The sequence below is a fragment of the Typopeltis vanoorti genome, chromosome 17, assembly GCF_054136105.1.
Source record: "Typopeltis vanoorti isolate ZY-2024b chromosome 17, IOZ_Tvanoo_1.0, whole genome shotgun sequence".
NCBI classification, from domain to species: Eukaryota; Metazoa; Arthropoda; class Arachnida; order Uropygi; family Thelyphonidae; genus Typopeltis; species Typopeltis vanoorti.
In genome coordinates, this window is record NC_143565.1 from 74,370,562 (window position 1) to 74,391,602 (window position 21,041).

Here is a 21,041-nt window from a genome sequence, read left to right on the forward strand (position 1 = left end):
TCTCTCTCTCTCTCTCTCTCTCTCTCTCTCTCTCTATTCATGTCTTTATTTCTTCATTTTTTATTATCATTTTCTTCTATTTAGCGATTTAGATAGTATATAACAATATAGTAATAGTAATATAGCATTATCTAGTTTTCTATAACTATTTATATATAAGTCTACAAACTGTTGTGAAGAAGTAAGTGCCACAACAGTACAGAGAATTAGCCTGATGGTGAAATTTGGAAACCTGATGGTGAAATTTGGAGTTCCTATATATGCTATTATCTTTTTCTACTCAAGGGAGAAGATCATGGAAAATTTGATGGTGAAAGATGGATACCACAATCTTAAATAAAGCTTTTTCGAGTGCTTAAATAAATAACATCTTAAATAAAGGCATATTTTATCTATCTATAAAATAATAGCATCAATTCTATCATGCCCCACACAATCGCAAAATATATTCACACCTGCCTGTCTTTTATGCTGTATAAATTAACATAACATTTTGGAAATCACTCTTCACACGGCTTTTCTTTTAAATCTCCTCAGCACGGTACGTCACGAGGTTGATGTCAACACCAGTTCCACATGTTTGCCCTAAACAGTAAAGAGATAGAGACACACGTGCTTCTGGCTTCTCCGACCTCTACAAGGAATGTAAGTGACTATGAATCGTTTTTGGCTCTATGCCAAACACGAGGACCAACATACACACGCGCGCGCAGACACTCATACAACCATAAAACGTTTCACAAGTGGCATGGCCACTTCGTAATAAATGCTGATAGATAGTATCATCTTCTAACATTCGACTTTGTCCATCCACATGTCGCTTCTAAGAAAATTATTGCAATTTCTGGTTTTGTTAAAGTATATGTAATTTTTTTTTCTTCTTTCGCCTTCCTCTATAACAGGTAAAATTAAATAATTGAACTGAAATTTCCGTTTTGGATTTTTCTTCAATGTGCACGGCTGCATCGAAACGCAAAAAAAGGAAGGAAACTAAAAGATAAGCATTTCGTTATAAAAAGTCGCTGACTCATTTAAAACATGATTTACACACATTTGCAGTATTGGAGTAAACCCATTTAAATATGGAAAATACTAATTAATGAAATAAATGTATTTAATTAATATTGAATTTTAATTATAATTATAAAAGATGTATTCGATTAAAAACTAATACTTTTTTTAAATAATTATTAGAAAAAATAATTTATTAAAAATGCATTATTTATGCTTATTCAAAATACACAAAAACTTTGCGCTGGTCCCTTACACTACTATTTAAATAAAAACCATGGTCAGCGGGCGTGTCAAAAAATATTATTTCCTCATATCAGGAAAACAAAATTCAATATGATGTGCGCTTGCGTGATACTCATTTGTTATGCTCTCATAATATTCACACCGAGTTCATTTGAGGCACTGTTTAGTTAATTCAGTGCACATACTTCTGCGTGCTGGATGGCACGGAAAACCTTTAAGTTCTAACCCTGAATGTGATAATTTTATAACCAGGCTGACCTTTTAAGCAGTTCTTGAAAAGCAGTGTTTTCAACAGAGTCAGCACGTGAATATGAGCACGCTATTCGGGTATCCTATTAGACGTTAACCAAGATTCTGATTGGCTAAAGGATGGATATGAGATGGTTGTTGCTGTTTTTCTTCTTCTTCAGGATAAACGCTGCTACCTTCCTAACTCACATTCAGTTGAAAAGTCCATATAAAGTATGAGATGGCAAAATGCAGGTCCTCAATCTCAAAGAAAGAAATACTGATTGAATTTAGTCAGTTTGAAAAGAACACGCTTTCAAGTATACAGGGGAATTGTATTCTTATTTTTTCTAATTCTCATAATTACACCTTTGAAATTTAATCCGGAGATAATAATTCTTTTAATTTTTAGCTTTTTGTGTGATATGAATTTGCCATAACATCAGTTCTGACCGATGGCTAAAATAATAAATATAATAATGGAAATTATTTCTAGATAAATGCTAATGAAATCTTGTCATACTTGTTATTTTCCCCCAGTTTGCATAAGTTTGTTTCGAACTATATAATTTCTGGCTCTTCGCAAACTAAAGTTTACTAAAGTGATCTCCTGTGACAAAATCGCATGTGCTTACCCGCTGATTTCTCTATTTTACAGAAGAAAAAAAAAACAATTTTTGAGATAAATATCCATCCTTTCTCCAGCTCCTTCACATAGTCGAAACGTCTAAAATTCTCTCAGAATGTGTAGAATATCTATATGAATGTTGATGATTTAAGAAGAAAACAAATATCGTATCAAATAAAGCACCGGTTTTGACAAAATGCAACCGATGATCTTCACATGACGAAGGGATGCAACACTAAACGTTTAAACTTGAAAACTATATTATCCAATCGCTTAGAAAATCTAATCCATTTACTTGCAAATCGCGAATTTCCACTAACATGTAGCAAGTAAGATATTAAAACAGAATATAACTTTTTGACGTAATCTTTGAGAGAGTGGAAAGAATGCACTGATTGCGAGTGAAAGCATATCTTATGTTCAGTAAAACATAACGTCGCATCCGTCTTAGTTGACAACAAGTAAAACTGTTTTTATTATACAGATAGGTCACAAAATAATAATTTAAACAGAGGAGTTATACGAATGGCAAACCTTCATCGTACTACACGCAAATGTAGAGTTTGCTGATTTCAGTTCTGATTTCTGAGCATCTTGTGTTGGATGCGTTACAGAAAAAAGACGCGATCCTCTTTTTGTTCATTACGTTAGTCTTCTGGACACTGATCATCAAACAGTAGCTGATTCCCAAAATTACAGTCTCTCCAGGGCATTCACGAGGATGTCGCAGCATTTGCGCTTCGCTTGGAAATTCCCTGGTTCGAATCCTGTACAGCAGAGAAATTCTTAAGTTAGTTGATTTCATACAGGGGTTGTAAAGGTTGCATTAACCATCGAGCTTTATAAACCTGAATTGCTTGTCCCTTCATTTATTTAAAATGTTATCTAAATACTCTGCCCACTTTACCATAATGGCATCTTATCCTTTAACTTTTTTTCTCATTTTTAATATTTTAATAATTTCACCCCATCTTCTGTCTTTTCCTACATTACTTATTAAATAACTTCAAACCGTCCTTTATGATTGTTCTGCTTGCTTGTTTTTGCTGATTCACTATGGGCATTTGCTATTTTCGCATACTTTTTTTTAAATTTCTGTCTTGATTTTCTTCCACCTTGTTTACTCTCATTATTCGATACTGAAAGAAGAGAATGCAGGAAGAAACCGGTTACATCAACCTCTTCCTGTATTCTCTTCTTTCTGCAATTAAATACATTATTTGATTTCTCAACCATTTTTGTTCTCGTTTATCTAAGATACTGTCTAGTTTCTTTCACAACTCTTCTTAAAACCATCCCACACATTTTCTACATCACTGGTGAGCTTGTTCTTATATAATGTCTGAGCAATCACCCTAACAAAATCCAGCAAAATAATCAGCATTGCTCAACTCTTCACGTTAGAACGACAGCGATCGATCGTGGGAGTGCATTTTCTAAGATTAATATTCTTTTGCAATGCATAAAACATATATAAGATATGAAGTATATAGTTCGAGTACAATTTTAATATGTACTTTTTAATAAGCAAAATTACAGTTTTTAAAAATATATATAAAAAAATCTTCAAATTTCATTTATGTTAAAATTAGCTCCTAGTTCAAATTCCGTCTCTAAATGTTAGAATTGATAACAAGAAATAATCCCAACATGCTATTAAATGTAGCATAATATAATAGTTTTTTAAAAAAAAGGAATATACTTTCATTAAATATTATTGCAGCAATCACCAGACTGGCTAGAAGCGATCGCCATTTCCAAATGACGGAGAGTGCGTTTTTTTTTTTTTTTTCTTTCTAGATGGTGAAGCAAAAATGCTTTTCATATTCCCCGTTATCTGTAGAAGAAAATGCATGGATGGGGTAATATAGAGCTACAAGCTCTCTGATCATGGCAAGAGGATAACAGCAATAGCCGAGCTTCAGTTAAAACTTCATTGGCTAAAGCACTGCCATCTATTACTCTCCATAGGTACCCATTTTAGTCGCCTCATACGACATGCATGGGCTACAGTGGGGATATCCTTATCCCGACCACCACACAGGGGAAACTTACAGTGGATTAACGATTAATATTTCTGACATAAAGGGTGAAGCAAAATGCTTTTCATACTCCCCGCTATATAATAGGGAAACAGTGAGTGGAAAACATTTATGAGCCAATTGCTCTCCCTGAGCGGGCTTGAAGATTAGACATCAGAATTGGAGTTTAAGATGGATTTTGGGCTTTTATGTTTGAAGTAATCTGTTGCGTCGTAGTTTGCAGCTATTTGAACCAATTTGTTGGGGTGTACAGATGCTTTTGAAAAGAACTTTGTTGCTATAGTCTGCAGGAAGGTAAATGTAGAGGGACTTCTGTGTCGCGATGAAGTTGCACATTTCTTACGAACCATGGGGCATTTAGAATCATTCGCAGACATTTATTTTGCACACGTTGTAACTTGAGGATATTAGTATCAGCGGTATGGCTCCAAGCCGGAGAAGCTTAAGTGAGTATTGGACGAACCATCAGTTTGTAGATGAGTAATTTGATTCTGGTGATCAACTTACTGTTCCTATTGATTAGAGGATAGAGCTCAGCAATGGCTTTTGAAGTTTTTACACAGAGAGCCTTGATATGGCAGATCAAAGGCAGCCTTCTGTCCAGCAGTACACCAAGGTATTTGACCTCTGTTTGCCAGGATTTTTGTGTTAAACAGGAAGATGTCCCCTTTAGGAAGCATCGGTCTTCTGGTGAATAACATGGATTGGCTTTTCTGCAGTGAAAACCTACTACTGATTGAAAAATGGAGAACCATTTTTCAATCATTAGCAGGCTTTCTTGCAGTTGCTTGATGGCGAGATGCGGCTGTAGAGATCTGGCTAATATCGCTGTATCATCCTCGTAAATGGCCATGATAGAGGACAGTGGATTGTGCGGGATATCACACATGTATAAGGAAAACAGAATTGGTGCCACATACAGTGGTCCTTATAAGAAAATATCTATTCTATAAAAGAAGAACCACTGTACGTCTGTTTTCCTTATACATATGTGATATACATATGTGATGTTTTCCTTATACATATACATGTGTGATATACATGTGTGATACGGATTATTCGGGATATCACACATGTATAAGGAAAACAGAATCCGTGCTACGTGCAGTGGCTCTCAGTGGTTCTTCTTTTATAGAATAGATATTTTCTAATTAAGTTACTGTTGGAGATGTAACTACGCTTCTGATTTAAAATAATGTACACTGCTAAATATTAACATTAAATTATATTATTTTTTCTTACGTTACTCACAGGTTTTTAAAAATTACATAAAAATAACTTACTTTCTATCTGTTATTCTTTTTTCTTTATATTTCTCTACAGTTAGAACTATTGTGACGATTTATCTTCAGCGACATCTGCCGATAAAAATTGATGTGTCTTATTATTAATATTACTTCTGTGATATCCATATTTAAATATGTAAAAATATATTATAATAGTAAATACAGATAATATAATTTGAATACATCATTCATAGAATTACGGAGTTAGGAAAATTTTAATAATTCTTATGAAAATTGACGGTTTTAAATTACTTTTTAATTTAATATGTGTGAGGTAAGGAATAATAGTGAACACTTTTATTAAACATAAAATACAATGCATCGGTTATTTAATAAACATGGATTAATACAAACAAAAATGTATAAATAAAAAATGGGAAATGCGTTTCCATTTTATTATTATTACGTGATACCTCTAAGGACTCCAAAGACTCATCGAGGGAGGGCACCTGCTCTAAAACTCTCCATCTCCACCACTCAATCCACACTACAACGAACTGCAACTACCATCATCATCTACACCAGCACCACCACCACTAGTATTTTCACAGACAATCACAAACATTCATGCCCATGGCAAGATTGGAACCCGTAGCCTTTTGGCTGGAGAACAGATACGCTAATCACTCGGTTGGAAGCAGGAGTCCGTGAAGGTTTTTTTTTTTTTTCAAGCAAAAGGAGCTTCACCAAGTGACATTCACCGTGAACTGGTTGCGAAATTGATGCAATGAATTTAAAGCAGGCCCTGGTGACATGTGTGGGGAAGCCTTCACCAAGAAAGGAAGAAAACCGGAGAAGTGAAATTGCACAAGTGATGAACTTTAGTAAGTTCACTGTTTACGAAATTGTTCATTATGTCCTTAGCTTGCGAAAGGTGTACTCGAGCTGGGGTACCCCGACTCCCTCCCACGCCGACAAGAGAAGCACAAGGCAACACGCATGGGGATATGTCTGGAGAATCTTTTGCGCTACAACGACAAAGACGAGGATTTTCTATCGCCTAGTCATAGGAGACGAAACATGGGTTCATCACTTTATCCCGGAGAGCAAACAAGACTCCATGACCTGTAGACATCCACAATTTCCTGTGCGCAAAATATTCTAAACTGTTCCCGCTGTCCAAAACGTCATGATGACAATGTGCTGGGATCGCCAAGGCGTTCTGTAGGTGAACTTCTTGCCAAAGAGAGCAACAATCAATGCAGAGAGTTACTGTGCAATGTTGGACAAACTGAAAGCCAACATTTGACGCAAACGACCAGGACTCCTAACAAGCGGCGTGATTTTAGTGCACGACAACGCTACTCCACAAACACACACACACTGCGCACACCATTTGTGAGTGGTTGCTCTAATCGTTGAAACATTCTGTCACATCTTCCCTACAATCCAGGCTTAGCGCCTAGAGACTTCAATTTGCTCGGCCCTTCTCAAGAAACATCCTTCTTGAGAAGGGCCGAGAACGTAATACTTTTTACATGCCACTTCGGGCCTTTGATAAGCCAAACTGTCTACCATCTAAAGACCTTTACAAACATTTATGCCACAATGAGATTCGAGATTCGATTAGTGGTCAGAGGATGAGTATGCCTATCCGCTCAGCTGGCCAAGCCGGATTTCAGTGCACTTTAGTTCTGTTTCTGTTCTAAATATAGTTTTTTTTTTTTTTTGAAAAAAAAACGAACACAGTGTTTTGATAACATCACTGAGCGTTCTGCTCTGAAAGCTTTCAAGACTGGAATTCGGTACTATGACGCATTTCGATCTAATTAATGAAAAATTAGACATTAATATGAGTAAAAATATGAAAAATGTGCTGCTTATGTCTACTACTGCATTACGAACATGTGTAATAAATGTCGAAAAAGAATGGCATTCTAATGTTCTTTATTTTAATTCTACACTGGTTTCCAAAAATTTAGATAAAAAGAGAAACATCACGTTAACTTAAAAACTATATGAAAAGTGTTTGTGGAATTCGGTGAAAAGCATGACTTGAGATGTAAAGGAAACACGTACAAGGATGTAAATAAATAGGTCAATTCAGTAAAAATGGACACATAAAGACAATCATCAAAACTTAAAGTTGTTTCATATCCTTCATAATGGTGTTCAGAAGCTCACTTGGTAATGAAAACCATCTCTCCTACAAAACTCTCTAATGTTCCACAAGGTCTTGGGGAGAAGATTGAGAGCGATATCACGCTTATTCAGAGCATCCCAGAGATGCTCAATAGGATTGAGGTTAGGAGACCTGGCGCTGGCCAGTCCATACCTACCATAGTCTCTTTTTGAAGATACTGGTCCACCAGCTTCGCTCAATGAAGAAAAACGTTATCGTTATAGGATATCGCACCCGCAAACGAAATGAACATAGGGATCCAGAACCTAGAATTTATAAGTCGCAGTATTCGTGGTTCCTCTAAGAAGAACACATAGGTCGGTGCGTTCTTCCAAAAAGATGCCTCGCCAAACTATCATCATCCCTCTCCTCTAATATCTCAGGATATTAGAGGGATGATGTGTCTCTAGTTCTTTCCAGATCAGAGTACGCCTGGCATCGGTTTGTAAAGTAGGTCGGGACTCGTTTTAAACAATACCTATCTCACTACTCATGGGTTCAGTTGACGTGAATCCTGGTCCATTTCAAACGTGTTCTCCTGTGGCCTGAAGACTCGTCGTGAAGCTTTCTGCACATAGTGAAGCAAATGTTCCTGTGGCCGACGCGAGGTCACATCATAGTTAATTCGTTTCCATCGAAGATATCAGTTATCCACTGTGGTTGTACCCCCCCCCGGCCTTTTTTCACTGTATCTCAGGATGATGTTTGTAACTGTTGGAATTGCTCTCACATTCTGTCGACTACAATCATCGGCTATATCTGCTTGACTTTGGCTGACCTTTAGTCTTACGACTCGCCACCTAAATTCATCAGTTAATTAATGTCTTGCATCCATATCCAAGACTTTTGCTATTACGAAATGCCTTGTTCTCAGTACAAACACGAAATGGAAAACCATTCCAAAAAGGAACGCTTTTATGCGCCGTGGCTTATTTGCGTATACCGCTGGCATAGACACTCATTTGTATGAAATAGCCATACTCACTTTTTACATAATGTACCTGACTTTCATATCCTCCCCCCCCCCGAGTTATCGCGATTTTTCTCTTTGTTCCTTAATTTATGGACACCAGTGTATTTTAAAATACAATTTCACCATATTTTGATATAATTTACTTCGCTTTCCAATGGCTTCCTAAACAATGTGTAAAACATTACACAAAATCCTATTATTGTCTAAAAATAATAGGATTTTGTGTAATGTTTTAGCAGTAACTGAGAAAATGCAACTTTTTGTTATAGTGATCATAACAACAGCAACAAACAATATCATGATTTCATTCTGTTAAAATGATTATCATATCATTTTCATTTTTACACTGTTTAGGCACAAAAAAATGATTATATTTATGATAGTAGGATCATTTTTCTTGTTATTATTAATAATAACCTAAAAATTAAGCTGAGTCGAATAATAATGGAAAGAGTTATCTGGATGGATTTAGTGTGGGAAAGGTGTGTGTTACGAGACTTTGCATACGTAAATAAATCTCTCCATTCCATTTTTCACTGCTGTTTTATCTGTTTGAATTATTTCTATTATTCTATTCTATTCTATTCTCTCAGCCATACGACTGGTGGGGGTAGCTATACTATCATGCTAGGGAAATAATTATGAGCAAGGTGGTTTCCGTTGCCTTCCTTCTCGTACTATATGCTATGACTGTAGTCGTGTTAACACACGACTGCACGAGAACGATTTGCCTGTTTTGAGGGATGAAAAATCCGAGTTACCGGGATAAAAACCCTCCACTTCCGTATAAGACCGGTTAATTCACCTTTAGTCGAAAGAGACCAGATAAAAGTTCCTCACGTCACTGACGGGAATCGAACCAAGGTCTTCGTCTATACTGACTGAGCTACGGAGGCTCATTTGGATTATAACAAGATAATAGTTACATAACTAAATCAGTTGGTTAAATATCGTCTATCTTTAGAGGTCGTGTACACCACTGATATTTTACTTCATAATTTTCAGGAAGAATGCTGTGATAATAGCACGTAAATAGATGAATTTCATCACACGGTGTGAGACCACCACGCTGCCTTTTTTGGGGGAACTTCAAGTAAATGAGAAAGTTATACATTCAGTCTCTAGAGCAACATTTCCAGATTGTCTAATGCATACTCAATTTGATAGGATCATATCAAATAAAGAAAAGCAGTCGCTAACATTTGTGTATGATTAACTTTTAAAATACACATAGAGTACAAAAAGCTTTTTTTTTTTTTTTTACATTCCAGTAATAGTCCTCTCCCTTAAAGTGAAATAGTAAATTTTACATATATCGCTCATATGTAGGAAAGAATATAACAAGTGCCATTTATCGCATACTTCCTAATTAAGAGGTATTTAGTTTAACTATATTCTACTAGAGGGCGGCACCTCTTGAGAAATAAACTGCAAACTTTCCAATGAAATATAAATACTTGATAAATGGTATGTATGTGTGCGATGCTGTTCAGAAAGATACCTCGCAATTTAAAGGAGACGACAAATTGATCCATATCACCTTGTTGGCACGTATAAATAAATCAGAATAAGAAAAATATTAAATTTATAGCAAACCTGATTTCAAATAAAAATAACGATTATAAACAATAGCTTGTATTCTTGGAAAGAGGAAACTGAAAGAAATTGAAGGAAGTGAAACTTGTAAAATATGTAAACTATTATTTAATCACTTCAAATAATAGTAATTGGTATTATTAGATGTTTCAAAATGAATACATTTTACGAAATTAACGTAGTTGTTTACTAAGATTTATAAACAACACAACAATAACTAGACAAGAAATCAAATACTATAAACTAAACTATATTTAAATAAAAGAAGTATATTTGCTTAATTAAATAAAATTCATTTTTTTAATCTGCTAACTTTTGGTAATTTATAAAATTTAACTTTAGAACACCATTTCTTAAATTAGATATAAACTTATAAATGGCAGAATTGAAAGAAATGCTTCAATTTAGAGATAATAAAATAAACTCTAAATTTCATAAAAAATTAACTAAAGTATAAAGAGCTAATAAGCTTCATTTCGGCAATGAAAACATTACTTAAATTAAGGGGATATTAAATCCCACATAGTTTTAAAACCGAATAAGAAACTCAAAGATCGGAATCAGAGAGTTTCTTGCCGAATATAGTAAACTATAAAGTATCGGCGACACTAGCGTTAGCCAATGCAAGTGATCCTAGTACGTAGTACAATACCGGGGCAACTCGTTGCAAAGGTGGGAGGAAAGTTCAGATCGCTATTCTTAGGTATTTTCCATAATGTAAAAAACACATTTCCTAGGAAATGTATGCTGTTATTACATTATGGAGGGAGGTCACTACCCAGACCGGCCACTCAATTGTGGGCGACCTAGGCCACTCAATTGTGGGCGAAAGACCGTCCATCTCAGCGTTGGCTCCACTCAGTGATGGCCTTCCACCCTCCACCAAGCAGAACCGCTCAAATTCCGAGGAAAAGCATTCACCGACAAAGCCCCTCACCGGTCCGTGCCGGAAAACACTTTCCCCGAAGACTCAAATTGCTCCCTTAAGGCAAAAACCTTAAGAGAGCGAACTCATAATAGCCCTCACCGGTTTCAGCCTTATGAGTAAGTAAAGCCGTCTCTAAAAATTCGGACGATCCCTAGGCCACTCAATCGTGGGCGAAAGACCGTCCATCTCAGCGTTGGCTCCACTCGGTGATGGCCTTCCACCCACACGCCACCACCGAGCAGAACCGCTCAAATTCCGAAGAAAAGCATTCACCGACAAAGCCCCTCAGCAGGCCGTGCCGGAGAACACTTTCTCTGGAGACTCAAATTGCTCCCTTAAGGCAAAAACCCTAAGGGAGCGAACTCATAATAGCCCCCACCGGTTTCAGCCTTTTTTGAGGCTTCATCAGTGAGTAGCTAGACCTAATACCAAAGTGTATAGCGAAAAGAACTTATGTACTCTGCGAACGAGTTTTCCAAACAGGTGCAACCATTAAGTTACTTAAGTATAAAGAGCTAAAAGATTCATTTCGGCAATGATAACATTACTTAAATTAAGGGGATATTAAATCCCACATAGTTTTAAAACCGAATAAGAAACTCAAAGATCGGAATCAGAGAGTTTCTTGCGGTATTGTATTCCGGTATTGTACTACGTACTAGGATCACTTGCATTGGCTAACCCTAGTGTCGCCGATACTTTATAGTTTACTATATTCGGCAAGAAACTCTCTGATTCTGATCTTTGAGTTTCTTATTCGGTTTTAAAACTATGTGGGATTTAATATCCCCTTAATTTAAGTAATGTTTTCATTGCCGAAATGAAGCTTATTAGCTCTTTATACTTAAGTAACTTAATGGTTGCACCTGTTTGGAAAACTCGTTCGCAGAGTACATAAGTTCTTTTCGCTATACACTTTGGTATTAGGTCTAGCTACTCACTGATGAAGCCTCAAAAAAGGCTGAAACAGGTGGGGGCTATTATGAGTTCGCTTCCTTAGGGTTTTTGCCTTAAGGGAGCAATTTGAGTCTCCGGGGAAAGTGTTCTCCGGCACGTCCCGCTGAGGGGCTTTGTCGGTGAATCATTTTCTTCGGAATTTGAGCGGTTCTGCTCGGTGGTGGCGTGTGGGTGGAAGGCCATCACTGAGTGGAGCCAACGCTGAGATGGACGGTCTTTCGCCCACGATTGAGTGGCCTAGGGATCGTCCGAATTTTTAGAGACGGCTTTACTTACTCATAAGGCTGAAACCGGTCTGGGTAGTGACCTCCCTCCATAATGTAATAACAGCATACATTTCCTAGGAAATGTGTTTTTTACATTATGGAAAATACCTAAGAATAGCGATCTGAACTTTCCCTTCACCTTTGCAACGAGTTGCCCCGGTATTGTACTACGTACTAGGATCACTTGCATTGGCTAACGCTAGTGTCGCCGATACTTTATAGTTTACTATATTCGGCAAGAAACTCTCTGATTCCGATCTTTGAGTTTCTTATTCGGTTTTAAAACTATGTGGGATTTAATATCCCCTTAATTTAAGTAATAAAAAATTAAAGTAAAATAAAAATATACAAGGTGCAATTTATATGTTTTTTGTTGGAGGAGAATAACATCTAAGTTTTCTATTTTTATTTGTTTATTTTTTGTTTTATCATATACAGGAATAAATAATACAAAATTATAAAACACACAATTGAGAAATCTACATTCGTAAGTAAAAGCCAGAGATTCTTCCTTCCTAAGCATTACCCATAATACAAAATCTAAAGATCGGAAGACCCAAGACAAACAAATAAAACTGTTTTATATCACACAAATGGATATTTGTGTTTATATATATTTTAACGATTCTGAGAAATATAAAGTATTAGATCTTTACGAAATCCTGTAACTTATTGTTTATTAAATCGTTTTAAGCCAAGACCAGTTATCAGATCTTAAATGGAGCAAAAGTTTCTTTCTTTGTTTGTTTTTGCTTTGGAATCTCTGGAATCAGATATCTCTAGAATGTGACAATAGAACTAGACATCCAGGGTTCTATGCATCACACCTATATTCTGTGAAGTATTCTGCCTTAGTTACCTTTCCAAAACTTCGTCATAGGAACTGTAACATCGTTATTACTACAAATATAAAGGTTTATCAAGTAATATAATAACTATCATATGATTAATTGGTTGTATATAGTATTGCTGAACCTGAAAACGCAGATTAAAGGCTACAAAGAGTCTCACTTACGGCACACGGACCATCTTCGACCAAGTTGATACCACTTCAGTATTTATGAATCCATGTTGGCGCTGAGTCAAAATAAATCTCAAAATGAAAGCGCAAACTCTGAACAAACACACGTATACAATGCCAAACACATCAATATCTTCTCCTTTCTCCCTAAGTGTCACGCTATTCTACCGAACTATGTATATCACAGATCCGGTGCAGTCCTTCACCGTTGACCCACATTCACAGCAGAAAAATCTTAGACATACGTACACAAACGAATACTTAAGCATATGTCTAAGACTCTACTGAACTTTCTTCTTTTCTTAGTTTTCTTAACAAGTGACCCGATTACTTCCTGTAAAACCTCGCCTGTCTGTGCCAACCTGTTGACCTGAAACAGTAGCCTGTCCAGGCAGACCTTCTATGTCAGTAAGACATAAGATTGATAGATTTGGGGACACGTAAGCGTAAGATGAATTTCATTAGTAAACACTCGACTTTAGGCCGTGAAATTAAATATTTAAATAAATATTAGGTCAGTAGAAAAAGCCATTCAAAGCCTAAGTAATGAAATTTGAATATCAAACACAATAAAAACACAAAAGACAAAAGTAAAATTCAGATTTTCCAATCCTCCTTTTACAATATTGATCTACTTTTTTCCTATTCGTTTTCAATACCAATGCAGTGGCCTCCTTTCGCCTGTAAAGACTAAAGTTTGGTTAACTTTAGTCTTTACAGGCGAAAAACCAATATGAAATATGATTCACGTAGTAGGCACGTTCATTTCTAATTTAACAGTAACAAACGCTATCGAATGGCTTCAACAATAATAGGATTTCCCATAGATGTATTTTACTAGAATATAAGTTTCGGTCATTACTTATAATTTGAGTATACTAGATAATGTCCAATTTTAACCAAAATTGAAAGGCTACTATAAATATTAATACACCACAAATATCAAATTTTGTACACCATAGCGCCTCTACCAGATGTGTTCACATGAAGAGACAGAAGAATTGAGAATAAGAGACAATAAAAGAAAAAAAATTAACTATTCATTAATGAGATTGAAAATGCTTAAAAGATGTGATAATTTCTTAAAAGCTGTTTTATAATGCTAGCGAAAAAAAGCAGCTGAATAGGAAAAAAGCACTTGATTCCTTGCGAGCAAATAAATATTTTGAAATAAATAATAAATATATCAACATGTCAATTATTGCAAAGCATATATCTACTTAAAAAAACTGTTTCGGAACTCCCTGGGCTAAATTTTACGAACCCAAGGTCAAGAATATTCCATTTAGGGTTAAATTTCAATTTCTAAGGATATTAATTTAAATTTAATTTTATATAAAAAAAGAGAGAAATGCGGAGTACACCTGTAAACAGACAATTCTCAGATAAAACAGAATAAAAGTGCGAGTTATTAATGGAGAGTTCAATGGACGGCAAGAGAATATCGCATCATGTCCTAATTGAAATTTTAAATTGCAATGTATATAAATTACATTTATATACATTAATATATAACGCATATCTATTACTATATATAATGTACATATTTACTTAGCTGAATGTATATAAAATATATTTATGTATATTAAGCTAAGTAAAGCATATTAATATGTCAATAAAGCTAACTCTGAACACCACCAGCATAGCAATTTTACATTGCGAACGAATAATGATACAGATGTCAAAAACTACTTTCTTAAACATTAATTTAAATTTAGCAGCTTTTCCAAACATTTCAAGCACTTTATTATAGCTTCTCTTTATTATCCTTCAGTTCTGATTAGAACTGAAGGATATTTTGATTTTGGGAAACAATTAAGGTGACGAAGTCCTTGTTTCGTGTTTGTTAAGTGTGTATCATCTCCAGTCAGTTTGAGAAATGAAAAACCAAGTTTCCTGGAGGAAAAATATTATTATCACCGTATGACACCGTTCTAGACAGTCTGGTACGGTAGTGGCAAGATTTTTATGTCTTAATCTTACTTCATAGACGGAAAAATCCTGCACGTGTTCTACACAGGCATTTGGATATTAATTTTACATAATAAAAACGGGACTATTTAATAATTATGCATAATGTATAAATTTGGACAGGATAAGCACAACTAATAACACCATTCACTATCTACAATAAACAAGGTCTTTTGATATGTTGTCTATGAGGTTGCTATGTTTGGAAGTAATAATAATTCATTGTTACACTGATCTACTTTACTTAGCGAGGAATTACTGGGTTAGATATTTTTGCCACTCGTGAAGAATTTAAGACTTGGTCCGAGTGTTATTAGATGAGTTTTACCCTTCCGAACTCTTAAGGCAATTAATTCAAAGTCAATAATAGTCACACAGAAATTTGTTTGTTTTCTCTTGAAAATGACAGTAATATTTAAACTTATTGATTGATTTTAGAAGGAAAGGGCCGGGGTATAAATACTATATTATATTATAAGACTGTGATATAAATGTTATTGATTTCGAGTTTCTTGTAAAAAAAAATCTTTCTAGATTTTTTTTTTATTTGTAAAGACCTTTGTTATGACATTCACTTAAGTAGCACGCATGACACCTGTACTCACGTCGGTTGAGCCAAACTATCAGGAAAACACTTTAAGATATCTAAAAATATATTTTTTTTTATTGTGGAACATTTATGAAACACATTTATGGTTTTACTTTGAATTGTTTATGCTTCTCCTTTGAAGTTGGGTATTTTTAAGTCTTATAATGTTAGATATCCTCAATAAATAAAATAATAAGATGCATAACTGAGTATTTGTTCGTTAGAAAACCAGCCATACTAATAATGTATTTCAAAAACTTTTCTCCCTAACGAAGTGGTAAACTTCAAATAAAATGTTTCGTACAATATCCTCCAATGCGTAACAAATGTTAGAACCTGTCGTTTTGAGATGACTACTTCAATACTCTTAGCGTTTGTCTATGTCACCTTCGTACAGGAAGGTGGAGAGGTAGGGGTGCAATCTAGGATGAATACCAAGGAGCGAGGGGTATCTATGTATATGCTACACTGAAACGGAGTAAGAAGGAAGAAGGGAAAACTAAGACAACGACTTGCTACTGCTCAAGGCCATGCAGGACGGGCACGTGAGTACTATCACTTACCTCACGTGCGAGGGAACAAAAAAAAAAAAAAAAAAAAATCCTGTCTTGAATGACTTAATGTCGTTGGCACCATTAAACTCTAGTAAACAACAGCTTCATTCAGCATCAGAGATGCTGTCGTTGACCACATATGCCGAGCCTTATTACGTTTCTTTGTCCGCTCTTGTCGAATTAAAATACGATTCATTAGATGCATTAAGTCATAAATGAGAGCTGTAGTTTCTATAAGAGATTCAGTTCCAAGATTCTTTGAAATTATAATGGAGAAGTATTGAATTCGCATCTGATTGGTTCGTATCTTACAAGTAATATATAAATTATAAAACTGTTTTCAGTAGGAGTAAAGTCCTAACAGTAATAGCAAATACTAACAATAGGATTTCATTCTGACTCCCGAAGTTTTATGTACAGTTTTTCTCCTTTATAAATAAAATAATTATATTTATCAGTAAAATAACTACGACACCTTATTTAGATAGAATATTATGTAAATAGTTATTATAAATTTAATTATATAAAATTATTATACATAAAAAAAACAATTTGAAATATTAAAATTCAAAAAAATTATTAAATCGAACATTTTGAATTTATACACCATAATTTATTGAGTTTAGAGGAAATTGATAATAGACAGTAAATGCATGTAGATTCGTTCACTGTCTGTTATCAATTTCTTGTGCGTTTCAATGCAACAACGTAGAAATAAAACTTTAAATTACTTTTGAATTTGAATATAATAAATACAAAGTTGATTAAGAATGAAAGTTTAAAATATTTTTATTTCATATAAAACTTTAAATTACTTTTGAATTTGAATATAATAAATACAAAGTTGATTAAAAATGAAAGTTCAAAATATTTATATTTCATATAAAACTTTAAATTACTTTTGAATTTGAATATAATAAATACAAAGTTGATTAAGAATGAAAGTTTAAAATATTTATATTTCATATGTTGACAAAGGATCATTATTCTTCCTTAACAAAATATATGAGCATTTAAAAAGGGTGCCTATTTATAATGGTAGAGGTCGACACTTGCGCTAAAGAAATGACGTCAATTTTGTTGAATAATACATGAATAAACTGAAATGTATTTGCTCTTTAAACATCTGAAACGTAATTAATTAATTAATTAACTATTTTGCAATCTACGCAAAGAAAGAAAGAGTTCATTTTCTCTACCATTTACGGCTTAAATTTCTTAATTTCGAAAAATTGACGCCGTAATAAAGACAGGCCAACGGAATCGTAAACAGCCAAAGTTTTATGAATATAATAAGCGTAAAAACAATTCATATTTTAGAAAGAGAAGTTAACAAGGCTCATGAGTTATTTGAGAACAGACCACGCATGTTGTCTGAATTGCGACCTACATAAGCCAAGGTCGTAGTCAAGAAGAATAACAGACTTCCTTAACAACCGATAAATACAGAACTTAGGCTCCATTAATAGGTATTTATCGATGCAATATATTGCATGCAAATATCCTTAAAGCAGAAACAGAGGAAATAATGTGACATATTTATTATTTACAAGTGGCGGAAGCTCTCGCTGCCACTACAGGAAGTAAGAGCGCTGGACACGGAACATACTGCAGAGATCATTTACCTTAAACACGAAACATCAACGAATGCAGTAGAACAGGTTTGCACTTACGAACGCAGTAGCAAAGCAATGTAAACGAACCCCCCTCACATATAAAATATACGTAGCTTAAAACTACCGTCTTCTTCACGGAACCTATTCTTTGTTTTTACACCCATAATCAAAAGATTTCATATCAAAATGTTTTACTTAATCTTAACTATCTAAATTAAAATAAACATTTACTAATATCACTTGTGGTATTGTATGCCTCCAGAGCAATCCTTTATAATGATTTGATTGTCGTTTGATAATATAAACATTAATAGAATGAAAACAACAGTACGTAGTTGTGTACTAACTTTATAGTTTCATGTAGATTATCAAAGTGTTAATTTGATTAAAAAAATTATTATCATATTAATAACGGTAGCATATAATATATTCCAAGATAATTCTTCCAAAACAATAACTTCTGATGAATTACTTTTAAAAGTAATAGATTTCCAAAGAGTTGTCTTCAATTAAACAATACCGTTCTAATTAATCATCTTCAAAAGTTCGTTCTTTTTTTCTGAAGAACTATTTTTTTAGAAATCATTTGCAAAAGTAACATTTCTGAAGACTCATCTTGGACTATGTCAGACGATATTAACAGACCGATCTAACAAAATAATGCAACCCACCAAGAAAAGTAAATGACAGAGAATTTTGTGTTTGAAATAATTATTAGGAAACAAACGACAACTTAATTGGTTCAAGTTACTGATATAAAGTAAATGCTGTTTAATTTAGTAGTCGTCATGAAAACAAGAGATAATTCTCATTTATAAATTTCTCTGTCTTCTAGAATTATTCTATAAATGAAGTAAACAAGTTCAGTTGGATGCACGAAAACAGCTTAGACGAGTTAAGAGTTGCCACAATCACGCTAGTCTCTTTCTAAGGTCAGTGCACGGATCACAAGGCATTAGTGTAACACTTGTAGATTTCCAAAAACGGAAAACCTTTAGAGAAAGCAAAACACGGCTAAACGAACCTGGAATGGAACTCAACAAGGTTTCAACAAACGATCATTTGTAGCTATTTAAAATGAAAGGAATCATAACACATAACAGATCCAATAACTTACAGAAAGGAAAAAAATAATCATCATAATAAAAATGTCCATTGTGAGACTTTAGCGATGAATTGGGGGAGAGGAACCATTAGTGAATCAGGTTCCTGATCTAAATTACTATTAGCATAATGCAACATACTAAGGAACGTTAGCAAATGACAGAGAATTTTACATCTAAAACAGATATTTCGTGGGAAAAAAATATAAATTAACAATTACTCTTCCTACTTAATCATTCATATCATTAAGACATACTTAACACAGTGGCAGGAATGCTCAAATGGTTAACGCACTAGATTTCGGATGCGGAACTTGTTATGCAATGGTCTCTCTGTGCCGAATGGCAAAATAGGGACCTTGACAGTGCTGGAGAAGATAAAGGGGGATAGAGGCTTAGAGATGGTTACTTCGTACCTTTCATGTACAGACAGACTGATCAACCTTCACAACTTTAAATGAATGCTGATCTTAGGCATAGAAAAGTAATCCATCTTTATTTAAGAAACACATAATGCAAAAAGAAATATTAAAAACTTAACTGAAAGTTCTTCTACGTATTACTGGTGGATACTCACTAATAGCAAGTAATGATCATGCAGGGATCTCACCCCGTTGCTCCCTTATTTTCAAGGTTCGACATAACTACTTCTCATCAGTTCCCACACGTGTATGTATGCCGGCGCTAGTATCGGTTTTTTTTTCTGTTTTCTTTTCTCTCTTTTTTTTTTCTTCCTATTTTTTTTTTCACGTGCTTAAAGTAGGTCACCATCTGCTGAGAACTAACTCTTCTCTCCCAGAAAGAGGGCAGGGGAAGTGAAGGCATCAAAGGGTAGCACAAAGCCCTTTGAGTCCTCCCATCGCTGATTTGCATAGCAGGCGGCGCTGCTTGTCATTTAGTGCTCTGGAAGGGATTAGTTGAGCTCACTCTAACAATGCCTACTGGGTTGCCTTTGGTAATAACGTCAGTTGGTGGAAAGGGTTAAAAGTTCAAGAGACAGTAAGAGAACTACACCGTGTACTAGCGAACCCTAGCGGTAGCAATCTGCTTCATATTACTACACCTCTTTCAGCACCTGGTTATCTACAAAATTAATAGTGTGGTGCTAAATAGGGTATAATATCAACTACTAAACCGAACGCTTTATGAACAGTATTCATTGAATCCCCCCCCCCATGACTCATATATATCGGAAAGTTAATGATTCAGTTAAAGTAGTTATGAGTTTTAAGAACTTATATTTAAAAATAAGTAAATAAAATTTTATCTTTCTATAAATTTCGCCTTTTACTATATATATATATATGTGTGTGTGTGTGTGTGTGTGTGTGTGTGTGTGTGTGTGTGTAACTTGAATGCAATAATAACTTAACATCATCATCATCATCTGGGATCTAGAAGGATGCATTAATACTCGGCCGGTTTATAAGTTTTGGAGTGCAAATGAAAATAAGTATAAAGTAGGTAGTTAACATTTAAGCATTGATCGAAATAACAGTGAATATCCCTAATTTTTATTTAATATGAAATAATCTCTCTTTCTCTCTTATACAGCACATTTTTATATCATTTGTTGATATAACAAATGAAATAAAAATGTGCTGTATATTATAACAGTTGGACAATAAAACTGTGCAGTTGGCATCGAATTAATAGTTTAAAAAATTAGTATTAATTAATTCTAACTGGAAAATTTGTAAAAGAAATATTTTTATAATTTTAATATTACAGCTAATTTTATTCTGATAATGCCTATTTTTGAATTTATCTAGTAGAGTCACTACACACATTGTAAGGAAGTTAGCCAACGGACAGATTTTCTGATTGCAATCCAAATTTAAGTTATAAGAAAATTTGTTTAAGTTTAAAATCAGTTTCAGATTAGAAGTTTTGTACAGTCCAGT

General features: G+C 34.5%; 1 protein-coding gene across 1 annotated transcript in view; it reads right to left on the reverse strand.

Moving 5' to 3' along the window:
* The window catches only part of LOC150097493 (solute carrier organic anion transporter family member 74D-like), a 314,670-nt gene that overhangs the window by 121,509 nt on the left and 172,120 nt on the right, over nucleotides 1-21,041 (reverse strand). The window contains exon 3 of the mRNA XM_090407008.1: nucleotides 5,439-5,513. The gene's annotated coding sequence lies outside the window, so the exon portion shown is untranslated. The remainder of the gene's footprint in view (nucleotides 1-5,438; nucleotides 5,514-21,041) is intronic.